General features: G+C 53.4%; 30 non-coding genes across 30 annotated transcripts; 10 read left to right on the top strand and 20 right to left on the bottom strand.

Moving 5' to 3' along the window:
• Window positions 1-12: 12 nt before the first annotated feature.
• Trnav-aac lies at window positions 13-85 on the bottom strand. The gene has a single exon. It is a non-coding gene; the product is annotated as a tRNA-Val (tRNA).
• A 158-nt stretch (window positions 86-243) lies between these two features.
• On the bottom strand, window positions 244-316 carry Trnav-cac. Its single transcript has one exon. It is a non-coding gene; the product is annotated as a tRNA-Val (tRNA).
• Window positions 317-718: 402 nt separating this feature from the next.
• On the top strand, window positions 719-790 carry Trnap-agg. The gene has a single exon. It is a non-coding gene; the product is annotated as a tRNA-Pro (tRNA).
• Window positions 791-984: 194 nt separating this feature from the next.
• On the bottom strand, window positions 985-1,057 carry Trnav-aac. Its single transcript has one exon. It is a non-coding gene; the product is annotated as a tRNA-Val (tRNA).
• A 158-nt stretch (window positions 1,058-1,215) lies between these two features.
• Trnav-cac lies at window positions 1,216-1,288 on the bottom strand. Its single transcript has one exon. It is a non-coding gene; the product is annotated as a tRNA-Val (tRNA).
• A 402-nt stretch (window positions 1,289-1,690) lies between these two features.
• Trnap-agg lies at window positions 1,691-1,762 on the top strand. The gene has a single exon. It is a non-coding gene; the product is annotated as a tRNA-Pro (tRNA).
• A 194-nt stretch (window positions 1,763-1,956) lies between these two features.
• Trnav-aac lies at window positions 1,957-2,029 on the bottom strand. Its single transcript has one exon. It is a non-coding gene; the product is annotated as a tRNA-Val (tRNA).
• A 158-nt stretch (window positions 2,030-2,187) lies between these two features.
• Trnav-cac lies at window positions 2,188-2,260 on the bottom strand. The gene has a single exon. It is a non-coding gene; the product is annotated as a tRNA-Val (tRNA).
• A 402-nt stretch (window positions 2,261-2,662) lies between these two features.
• Window positions 2,663-2,734, top strand: Trnap-agg. The gene has a single exon. It is a non-coding gene; the product is annotated as a tRNA-Pro (tRNA).
• Window positions 2,735-2,928: 194 nt separating this feature from the next.
• Window positions 2,929-3,001, bottom strand: Trnav-aac. Its single transcript has one exon. It is a non-coding gene; the product is annotated as a tRNA-Val (tRNA).
• A 158-nt stretch (window positions 3,002-3,159) lies between these two features.
• Window positions 3,160-3,232, bottom strand: Trnav-cac. Its single transcript has one exon. It is a non-coding gene; the product is annotated as a tRNA-Val (tRNA).
• A 402-nt stretch (window positions 3,233-3,634) lies between these two features.
• Trnap-agg lies at window positions 3,635-3,706 on the top strand. Its single transcript has one exon. It is a non-coding gene; the product is annotated as a tRNA-Pro (tRNA).
• A 194-nt stretch (window positions 3,707-3,900) lies between these two features.
• Window positions 3,901-3,973, bottom strand: Trnav-aac. The gene has a single exon. It is a non-coding gene; the product is annotated as a tRNA-Val (tRNA).
• Window positions 3,974-4,131: 158 nt separating this feature from the next.
• On the bottom strand, window positions 4,132-4,204 carry Trnav-cac. The gene has a single exon. It is a non-coding gene; the product is annotated as a tRNA-Val (tRNA).
• A 402-nt stretch (window positions 4,205-4,606) lies between these two features.
• Window positions 4,607-4,678, top strand: Trnap-agg. Its single transcript has one exon. It is a non-coding gene; the product is annotated as a tRNA-Pro (tRNA).
• Window positions 4,679-4,872: 194 nt separating this feature from the next.
• On the bottom strand, window positions 4,873-4,945 carry Trnav-aac. Its single transcript has one exon. It is a non-coding gene; the product is annotated as a tRNA-Val (tRNA).
• Window positions 4,946-5,103: 158 nt separating this feature from the next.
• Trnav-cac lies at window positions 5,104-5,176 on the bottom strand. The gene has a single exon. It is a non-coding gene; the product is annotated as a tRNA-Val (tRNA).
• A 402-nt stretch (window positions 5,177-5,578) lies between these two features.
• On the top strand, window positions 5,579-5,650 carry Trnap-agg. The gene has a single exon. It is a non-coding gene; the product is annotated as a tRNA-Pro (tRNA).
• A 194-nt stretch (window positions 5,651-5,844) lies between these two features.
• Window positions 5,845-5,917, bottom strand: Trnav-aac. The gene has a single exon. It is a non-coding gene; the product is annotated as a tRNA-Val (tRNA).
• A 158-nt stretch (window positions 5,918-6,075) lies between these two features.
• On the bottom strand, window positions 6,076-6,148 carry Trnav-cac. Its single transcript has one exon. It is a non-coding gene; the product is annotated as a tRNA-Val (tRNA).
• A 402-nt stretch (window positions 6,149-6,550) lies between these two features.
• Window positions 6,551-6,622, top strand: Trnap-agg. The gene has a single exon. It is a non-coding gene; the product is annotated as a tRNA-Pro (tRNA).
• Window positions 6,623-6,816: 194 nt separating this feature from the next.
• Trnav-aac lies at window positions 6,817-6,889 on the bottom strand. Its single transcript has one exon. It is a non-coding gene; the product is annotated as a tRNA-Val (tRNA).
• Window positions 6,890-7,047: 158 nt separating this feature from the next.
• Trnav-cac lies at window positions 7,048-7,120 on the bottom strand. Its single transcript has one exon. It is a non-coding gene; the product is annotated as a tRNA-Val (tRNA).
• A 402-nt stretch (window positions 7,121-7,522) lies between these two features.
• On the top strand, window positions 7,523-7,595 carry Trnap-agg. Its single transcript has one exon. It is a non-coding gene; the product is annotated as a tRNA-Pro (tRNA).
• A 193-nt stretch (window positions 7,596-7,788) lies between these two features.
• On the bottom strand, window positions 7,789-7,861 carry Trnav-aac. The gene has a single exon. It is a non-coding gene; the product is annotated as a tRNA-Val (tRNA).
• Window positions 7,862-8,019: 158 nt separating this feature from the next.
• Trnav-cac lies at window positions 8,020-8,092 on the bottom strand. Its single transcript has one exon. It is a non-coding gene; the product is annotated as a tRNA-Val (tRNA).
• Window positions 8,093-8,494: 402 nt separating this feature from the next.
• Window positions 8,495-8,566, top strand: Trnap-agg. The gene has a single exon. It is a non-coding gene; the product is annotated as a tRNA-Pro (tRNA).
• A 194-nt stretch (window positions 8,567-8,760) lies between these two features.
• On the bottom strand, window positions 8,761-8,833 carry Trnav-aac. Its single transcript has one exon. It is a non-coding gene; the product is annotated as a tRNA-Val (tRNA).
• Window positions 8,834-8,991: 158 nt separating this feature from the next.
• On the bottom strand, window positions 8,992-9,064 carry Trnav-cac. The gene has a single exon. It is a non-coding gene; the product is annotated as a tRNA-Val (tRNA).
• Window positions 9,065-9,466: 402 nt separating this feature from the next.
• On the top strand, window positions 9,467-9,538 carry Trnap-agg. The gene has a single exon. It is a non-coding gene; the product is annotated as a tRNA-Pro (tRNA).
• The last annotated feature ends 23 nt before the right edge of the window (window positions 9,539-9,561 follow it).

Here is a 9,561-nt window from a genome sequence, read left to right as displayed (position 1 = left end):
GTGATGAAAAAGTGTTTCCGCCCGGGATCGAACCGGGGACCTTCTGCGTGTTAGGCAGACGTGATAACCGCTACACCACGGAAACTGCTTGTGTGCACCTTACTTCACAGACAACTTGTAGTGATGTTGCCATCGTAACTAAAAAATTCAGTAAATGTGGTACTTGCAAAACGAAGGGACATGCAGCAGATCCACACACGACGTGGCTCATTGGAGGACAATACGACATAGGCAGGAAAATTGTGTTCCCGCCCGGGATCGAACCGGGGACCTTCTGCGTGTGAAGCAGACGTGATAACCGCTACACTACGGAAACGACGGACCCGGGGAGTCCATCCTTGTTCACTCGAACTTGCCTCAGACTTTCTCTCGTTCGCGAATGCACACACGACAGTTCTTTTGTCAGCCTGGAACCCATCACAGCCGAGGGCTCAAGAAGTCTTCGGGGTGCTCGAGAGGGTGTCTGCCGTAGCACCCCTAACGAGATAGCGGCGTTTCGCGCAGTCGTTATTGCAAGACATATCAGCAAAAGCAATCACTTTCTCAACAGCAGGCAGTGCGAGCCCAGCGGCAGCTCTACATGAAGGTACCAGTAGCCCAGGAAGGCCGCCGACCGCGGGAATTCGCGTCGGCCCCATCCCGCCAGCGTACACGAGACTTCCAGGGCACCCTGGACGACATCGATGGACTGGAATAATTGGCATTCGCCGTGTCACAGGGCTCGTTGGTCTAGGGGTATGATTCCTGCTTAGGGTGCAGGAGGTCCCGGGTTCAAATCCGGGACGAGCCCTAGCGTTTTGTGCAAACTGATCGCACGTCAGTGGCTGAGTCAGCGCATAAAGCTCGCCGTCAATATCAAATGAATTTCTTATTCGATGTGAGCAATTGACACTCGGGTCCGACGCGTGAAGGCGATTACGAAGGTTTCGGGTACAGATGGTAGCAGATGCATGTTAGTACGTCTTGCTTAAAGTGATGAAAAAGTGTTTCCGCCCGGGATCGAACCGGGAACCTTCTGCGTGTTAGGCAGACGTGATAACCGCTACACCACGGAAACTGCTTGTGTGCACTTTACTTCACAGACAACTTGTAGTGATGTTGCCATCGTAACTAAAAAATTCAATAAATGTGGTACTTGCGAAACGAAGGGACATGCAGCAGATCCACACACGACGTGGCTCATTGGAGGACAATACGACATAGGCAGGAAAATTGTGTTCCCGCCCGGGATCGAACCGGGGACCTTCTGCGTGTGAAGCAGAGGTGATAATCGCTACACTACGGAAACGACGGACACGGGGAGTCCATCCTTGTTCACTCGAACTTGCCTCAGACTTTCTCTCGTTCGCGAATGCACACACGACAGTTCTTTTGTCAGCCTGGAACCCATCACAGCCGAGGGCTCAAGAAGTCTTCGGGGTGCTCGAGAGGGTGTCTGCCGTAGCACCCCTAACGAGATAGCGGCGTTTCGCGCAGTCGTTATTGCAAGTCATATCAGCAAAAGCAATCACTTTCTCAACAGCAGGCAGTGCGAGCCCAGCGGCAGCTCTACATGAAGGTACCAGTAGCCCAGGAAGGCCGCCGACCGCGGGAATTCGCGTCGGCCCCATCCCGCCAGCGTACACGAGACTTCCAGGGCACCCTGGACGACATCGATGGACTGGAATAATTGGCATTCGCCGTGTCACAGGGCTCGTTGGTCTAGGGGTATGATTCCTGCTTAGGGTGCAGGAGGTCCCGGGTTCAAATCCCGGACGAGCCCTAGCGTTTTGTGCAAACTGATCGCACGTCAGTGGCTGAGTCAGCGCATAAAGCTCGCCGTCAATATCAAATGAATTTCTTATTCGATGTGAGCAATTGACACTCGGGTCCGACGCGTGAAGGCGATTACGAAGGTTTCGGGTACAGATGGTAGCAGATGCATGTTAGTACGTCTTGCTTAAAGTGATGAAAAAGTGTTTCCGCCCGGGATCGAACCGGGAACCTTCTGCGTGTTAGGCAGACGTGATAACCGCTACACCACGGAAACTGCTTGTGTGCACTTTACTTCACAGACAACTTGTAGTGATGTTGCCATCGTAACTAAAAAATTCAATAAATGTGGTACTTGCGAAACGAAGGGACATGCAGCAGATCCACACACGACGTGGCTCATTGGAGGACAATACGACATAGGCAGGAAAATTGTGTTCCCGCCCGGGATCGAACCGGGGACCTTCTGCGTGTGAAGCAGAGGTGATAACCGCTACACTACGGAAACGACGGACACGGGGAGTCCATCCTTGTTCACTCGAACTTGCCTCAGACTTTCTCTCGTTCGCGAATGCACACACGACAGTTCTTTTGTCAGCCTGGAACCCATCACAGCCGAGGGCTCAAGAAGTCTTCGGGGTGCTCGAGAGGGTGTCTGCCGTAGCACCCCTAACGAGATAGCGGCGTTTCGCGCAGTCGTTATTGCAAGTCATATCAGCAAAAGCAATCACTTTCTCAACAGCAGGCAGTGCGAGCCCAGCGGCAGCTCTACATGAAGGTACCAGTAGCCCAGGAAGGCCGCCGACCGCGGGAATTCGCGCCGGCCCCATCCCGCCAGCGTACACGAGACTTCCAGGGCACCCTGGACGACATCGATGGACTGGAATAATTGGCATTCGCCGTGTCACAGGGCTCGTTGGTCTAGGGGTATGATTCCTGCTTAGGGTGCAGGAGGTCCCGGGTTCAAATCCCGGACGAGCCCTAGCGTTTTGTGCAAACTGATCGCACGTCAGTGGCTGAGTCAGCGCATAAAGCTCGCCGTCAATATCAAATGAATTTCTTATTCGATGTGAGCAATTGACACTCGGGTCCGACGCGTGAAGGCGATTACGAAGGTTTCGGGTACAGATGGTAGCAGATGCATGTTAGTACGTCTTGCTTAAAGTGATGAAAAAGTGTTTCCGCCCGGGATCGAACCGGGGATCTTCTGCGTGTTAGGCAGACGTGATAACCGCTACACCACGGAAACTGCTTGTGTGCACCTTACTTCACAGACAACTTGTAGTGATGTTGCCATCGTAACTAAAAAATTCAATAAATGTGGTACTTGCAAAACGAAGGGACATGCAGCAGATCCACACACGACGTGGCTCATTGGAGGACAATACGACATAGGCAGGAAAATTGTGTTCCCGCCCGGGATCGAACCGGGGACCTTCTGCGTGTGAAGCAGAGGTGATAACCGCTACACTACGGAAACGACGGACACGGGGAGTCCATCCTTGTTCACTCGAACTTGCCTCAGACTTTCTCTCGTTCGCGAATGCACACACGACAGTTCTTTTGTCAGCCTGGAACCCATCACAGCCGAGGGCTCAAGAAGTCTTCGGGGTGCTCGAGAGGGTGTCTGCCGTAGCACCCCTAACGAGATAGCGGCGTTTCGCGCAGTCGTTATTGCAAGACATATCAGCAAAAGCAATCACTTTCTCAACAGCAGGCAGTGCGAGCCCAGCGGCAGCTCTACATGAAGGTACCAGTAGCCCAGGAAGGCCGCCGACCGCGGGAATTCGCGTCGGCCCCATCCCGCCAGCGTACACGAGACTTCCAGGGCACCCTGGACGACATCGATGGACTGGAATAATTGGCATTCGCCGTGTCACAGGGCTCGTTGGTCTAGGGGTATGATTCCTGCTTAGGGTGCAGGAGGTCCCGGGTTCAAATCCCGGACGAGCCCTAGCGTTTTGTGCAAACTGATCGCACGTCAGTGGCTGAGTCAGCGCATAAAGCTCGCCGTCAATATCAAATGAATTTCTTATTCGATGTGAGCAATTGACACTCGGGTCCGACGCGTGAAGGCGATTACGAAGGTTTCGGGTACAGATGGTAGCAGATGCATGTTAGTACGTCTTGCTTAAAGTGATGAAAAAGTGTTTCCGCCCGGGATCGAACCGGGAACCTTCTGCGTGTTAGGCAGACGTGATAACCGCTACACCACGGAAACTGCTTGTGTGCACTTTACTTCACAGACAACTTGTAGTGATGTTGCCATCGTAACTAAAAAATTCAATAAATGTGGTACTTGCGAAACGAAGGGACATGCAGCAGATCCACACACGACGTGGCTCATTGGAGGACAATACGACATAGGCAGGAAAATTGTGTTCCCGCCCGGGATCGAACCGGGGACCTTCTGCGTGTGAAGCAGAGGTGATAATCGCTACACTACGGAAACGACGGACACGGGGAGTCCATCCTTGTTCACTCGAACTTGCCTCAGACTTTCTCTCGTTCGCGAATGCACACACGACAGTTCTTTTGTCAGCCTGGAACCCATCACAGCCGAGGGCTCAAGAAGTCTTCGGGGTGCTCGAGAGGGTGTCTGCCGTAGCACCCCTAACGAGATAGCGGCGTTTCGCGCAGTCGTTATTGCAAGTCATATCAGCAAAAGCAATCACTTTCTCAACAGCAGGCAGTGCGAGCCCAGCGGCAGCTCTACATGAAGGTACCAGTAGCCCAGGAAGGCCGCCGACCGCGGGAATTCGCGCCGGCCCCATCCCGCCAGCGTACACGAGACTTCCAGGGCACCCTGGACGACATCGATGGACTGGAATAATTGGCATTCGCCGTGTCACAGGGCTCGTTGGTCTAGGGGTATGATTCCTGCTTAGGGTGCAGGAGGTCCCGGGTTCAAATCCCGGACGAGCCCTAGCGTTTTGTGCAAACTGATCGCACGTCAGTGGCTGAGTCAGCGCATAAAGCTCGCCGTCAATATCAAATGAATTTCTTATTCGATGTGAGCAATTGACACTCGGGTCCGACGCGTGAAGGCGATTACGAAGGTTTCGGGTACAGATGGTAGCAGATGCATGTTAGTACGTCTTGCTTAAAGTGATGAAAAAGTGTTTCCGCCCGGGATCGAACCGGGGACCTTCTGCGTGTTAGGCAGACGTGATAACCGCTACACCACGGAAACTGCTTGTGTGCACCTTACTTCACAGACAACTTGTAGTGATGTTGCCATCGTAACTAAAAAATTCAGTAAATGTGGTACTTGCAAAACGAAGGGACATGCAGCAGATCCACACACGACGTGGCTCATTGGAGGACAATACGACATAGGCAGGAAAATTGTGTTCCCGCCCGGGATCGAACCGGGGACCTTCTGCGTGTGAAGCAGACGTGATAACCGCTACACTACGGAAACGACGGACCCGGGGAGTCCATCCTTGTTCACTCGAACTTGCCTCAGACTTTCTCTCGTTCGCGAATGCACACACGACAGTTCTTTTGTCAGCCTGGAACCCATCACAGCCGAGGGCTCAAGAAGTCTTCGGGGTGCTCGAGAGGGTGTCTGCCGTAGCACCCCTAACGAGATAGCGGCGTTTCGCGCAGTCGTTATTGCAAGTCATATCAGCAAAAGCAATCACTTTCTCAACAGCAGGCAGTGCGAGCCCAGCGGCAGCTCTACATGAAGGTACCAGTAGCCCAGGAAGGCCGCCGACCGCGGGAATTCGCGCCGGCCCCATCCCGCCAGCGTACACGAGACTTCCAGGGCACCCTGGACGACATCGATGGACTGGAATAATTGGCATTCGCCGTGTCACAGGGCTCGTTGGTCTAGGGGTATGATTCCTGCTTAGGGTGCAGGAGGTCCCGGGTTCAAATCCCGGACGAGCCCTAGCGTTTTGTGCAAACTGATCGCACGTCAGTGGCTGAGTCAGCGCATAAAGCTCGCCGTCAATATCAAATGAATTTCTTATTCGATGTGAGCAATTGACACTCGGGTCCGACGCGTGAAGGCGATTACGAAGGTTTCGGGTACAGATGGTAGCAGATGCATGTTAGTACGTCTTGCTTAAAGTGATGAAAAAGTGTTTCCGCCCGGGATCGAACCGGGGATCTTCTGCGTGTTAGGCAGACGTGATAACCGCTACACCACGGAAACTGCTTGTGTGCACCTTACTTCACAGACAACTTGTAGTGATGTTGCCATCGTAACTAAAAAATTCAATAAATGTGGTACTTGCAAAACGAAGGGACATGCAGCAGATCCACACACGACGTGGCTCATTGGAGGACAATACGACATAGGCAGGAAAATTGTGTTCCCGCCCGGGATCGAACCGGGGACCTTCTGCGTGTGAAGCAGAGGTGATAACCGCTACACTACGGAAACGACGGACACGGGGAGTCCATCCTTGTTCACTCGAACTTGCCTCAGACTTTCTCTCGTTCGCGAATGCACACACGACAGTTCTTTTGTCAGCCTGGAACCCATCACAGCCGAGGGCTCAAGAAGTCTTCGGGGTGCTCGAGAGGGTGTCTGCCGTAGCACCCCTAACGAGATAGCGGCGTTTCGCGCAGTCGTTATTGCAAGTCATATCAGCAAAAGCAATCACTTTCTCAACAGCAGGCAGTGCGAGCCCAGCGGCAGCTCTACATGAAGGTACCAGTAGCCCAGGAAGGCCGCCGACCGCGGGAATTCGCGCCGGCCCCATCCCGCCAGCGTACACGAGACTTCCAGGGCACCCTGGACGACATCGATGGACTGGAATAATTGGCATTCGCCGTGTCACAGGGCTCGTTGGTCTAGGGGTATGATTCCTGCTTAGGGTGCAGGAGGTCCCGGGTTCAAATCCCGGACGAGCCCTAGCGTTTTGTGCAAACTGATCGCACGTCAGTGGCTGAGTCAGCGCAAAAAGCTCGCCGTCAATATCAAATGAATTTCTTATTCGATGTGAGCAATTGACACTCGGGTCCGACGCGTGAAGGCGATTACGAAGGTTTCGGGTACAGATGGTAGCAGATGCATGTTAGTACGTCTTGCTTAAAGTGATGAAAAAGTGTTTCCGCCCGGGATCGAACCGGGGACCTTCTGCGTGTTAGGCAGACGTGATAACCGCTACACCAAGGAAACTGCTTGTGTGCACCTTACTTCACAGACAACTTGTAGTGATGTTGCCATCGTAACTAAAAAATTCAATAAATGTGGTACTTGCAAAACGAAGTGACATGCAGCAGATCCACACACGACGTGGCTCATTGGAGGACAATACGACATAGGCAGGAAAATTGTGTTCCCGCCCGGGATCGAACCGGGGACCTTCTGCGTGTGAAGCAGACGTGATAACCGCTACACTACGGAAACGACGGACCCGGGGAGTCCATCCTTGTTCACTCGAACTTGCCTCAGACTTTCTCTCGTTCGCGAATGCACACACGACAGTTCTTTTGTCAGCCTGGAACCCATCACAGCCGAGGGCTCAAGAAGTCTTCGGGGTGCTCGAGAGGGTGTCTGCCGTAGCACCCCTAACGAGATAGCGGCGTTTCGCGCAGTCGTTATTGCAAGTCATATCAGCAAAAGCAATCACTTTCTCAACAGCAGGCAGTGCGAGCCCAGCGGCAGCTCTACATGAAGGTACCAGTAGCCCAGGAAGGCCGCCGACCGCGGGAATTCGCGCCGGCCCCATCCCGCCAGCGTACACGAGACTTCCAGGGCACCCTGGACGACATCGATGGACTGGAATAATTGGCATTCGCCGTGTTACAGGGCTCGTTGGTCTAGGGGTATGATTCCTGCTTAGGGTGCAGGAGGTCCCGGGTTCAAATCCCGGACGAGGCCTAGCGTTTTGTGCAAACTGATCGCACGTCAGTGGCTGAGTCAGCGCAAAAAGCTCGCCGTCAGTATCAAATGAATTTCTTATTCGATGTGAGCAATTGACACTCGGGTCCGACGCGTGAAGGCGATTACGAAGGTTTCGGGTACAGATGGTAGCAGATGCATGTTAGTACGTCTTGCTTAAAGTGAAGAAAATGTGTTTCCGCCCGGGATCGAACCGGGGACCTTCTGCGTGTTAGGCAGACGTGATAACCGCTACACCACGGAAACTGCTTGTGTGCACCTTACTTCACAGACAACTTGTAGTGATGTTGCCATCGTAACTAAAAAATTCAATAAATGTGGTACTTGCAAAACGAAGGGACATGCAGCAGATCCACACACGACGTGGCTCATTGGAGGACAATACGACATAGGCAGGAAAATTGTGTTCCCGCCCGGGATCGAACCGGGGACCTTCTGCGTGTGAAGCAGACGTGATAACCGCTACACTACGGAAACGACGGACCCGGGGAGTCCATCCTTGTTCACTCGAACTTGCCTCAGACTTTCTCTCGTTCGCGAATGCACACACGACAGTTCTTTTGTCAGCCTGGAACCCATCACAGCCGAGGGCTCAAGAAGTCTTCGGGGTGCTCGAGAGGGTGTCTGCCGTAGCACCCCTAACGAGATAGCGGCGTTTCGCGCAGTCGTTATTGCAAGTCATATCAGCAAAAGCAATCACTTTCTCAACAGCAGGCAGTGCGAGCCCAGCGGCAGCTCTACATGAAGGTACCAGTAGCCCAGGAAGGCCGCCGACCGCGGGAATTCGCGCCGGCCCCATCCCGCCAGCGTACACGAGACTTCCAGGGCACCCTGGACGACATCGATGGACTGGAATAATTGGCATTCGCCGTGTCACAGGGCTCGTTGGTCTAGGGGTATGATTCCTGCTTAGGGTGCAGGAGGTCCCGGGTTCAAATCCCGGACGAGCCCTAGCGTTTTGTGCAAACTGATCGCACGTCAGTGGCTGAGTCAGCGCAAAAAGCTCGCCGTCAATATCAAATGAATTTCTTATTCGATGTGAGCAATTGACACTCGGGTCCGACGCGTGAAGGCGATTACGAAGGTTTCGGGTGCAGATGGTAGCAGATGCATGTTAGTACGTCTTGCTTAAAGTGATGAAAAAGTGTTTCCGCCCGGGATCGAACCGGGGACCTTCTGCGTGTTAGGCAGACGTGATAACCGCTACACCACGGAAACTGGTTGTGTGCACCTTACTTCACAGACAACTTGTAGTGATGTTGCCATCGTAACTAAAAAATTCAATAAATGTGGTACTTGCAAAACGAAGTGACATGCAGCAGATCCACACACGACGTGGCTCATTGGAGGACAATACGACATAGGCAGGAAAATTGTGTTCCCGCCCGGGATCGAACCGGGGACCTTCTGCGTGTGAAGCAGACGTGATAACCGCTACACTACAGAAACGACGGACCCGGGGAGTCCATCCTTGTTCACTCGAACTTGCCTCAGACTTTCTCTCGTTCGCGAATGCACACACGACAGTTCTTTTGTCAGCCTGGAACCCATCACAGCCGAGGGCTCAAGAAGTCTTCGGGGTTCTCGAGAGGGTGTCTGCCGTAGCACCCCTAACGAGATAGCGGCGTTTCGCGCAGTCGTTATTGCAAGTCATATCAGCAAATACAATCACTTTCTCAACAGCAGGCAGTGCGAGCCCAGCGGCAGCTCTACATGAAGGTACCAGTAGCCCAGGAAGGCCGCCGACCGCGGGAATTCGCGCCGGCCCCATCCCGCCAGCGTACACGAGACTTCCAGGGCACCCTGGACGACATCGATGGACTGGAATAATTGGCATTCGCCGTGTTACAGGGCTCGTTGGTCTAGGGGTATGATTCCTGCTTAGGGTGCAGGAGGTCCCGGGTTCAAATCCCGGACGAGCCCTATCGTTTTGTGCAAACTGATCG

This window comes from Schistocerca americana, unplaced genomic scaffold (assembly GCF_021461395.2).
Source record: "Schistocerca americana isolate TAMUIC-IGC-003095 unplaced genomic scaffold, iqSchAmer2.1 HiC_scaffold_139, whole genome shotgun sequence".
Classification (NCBI taxonomy): Eukaryota; Metazoa; Arthropoda; class Insecta; order Orthoptera; family Acrididae; genus Schistocerca; species Schistocerca americana.
The sequence above is the reverse complement of the archived record's forward strand: the minus strand, read 5'-3'. Positions and strand labels throughout refer to the sequence as shown.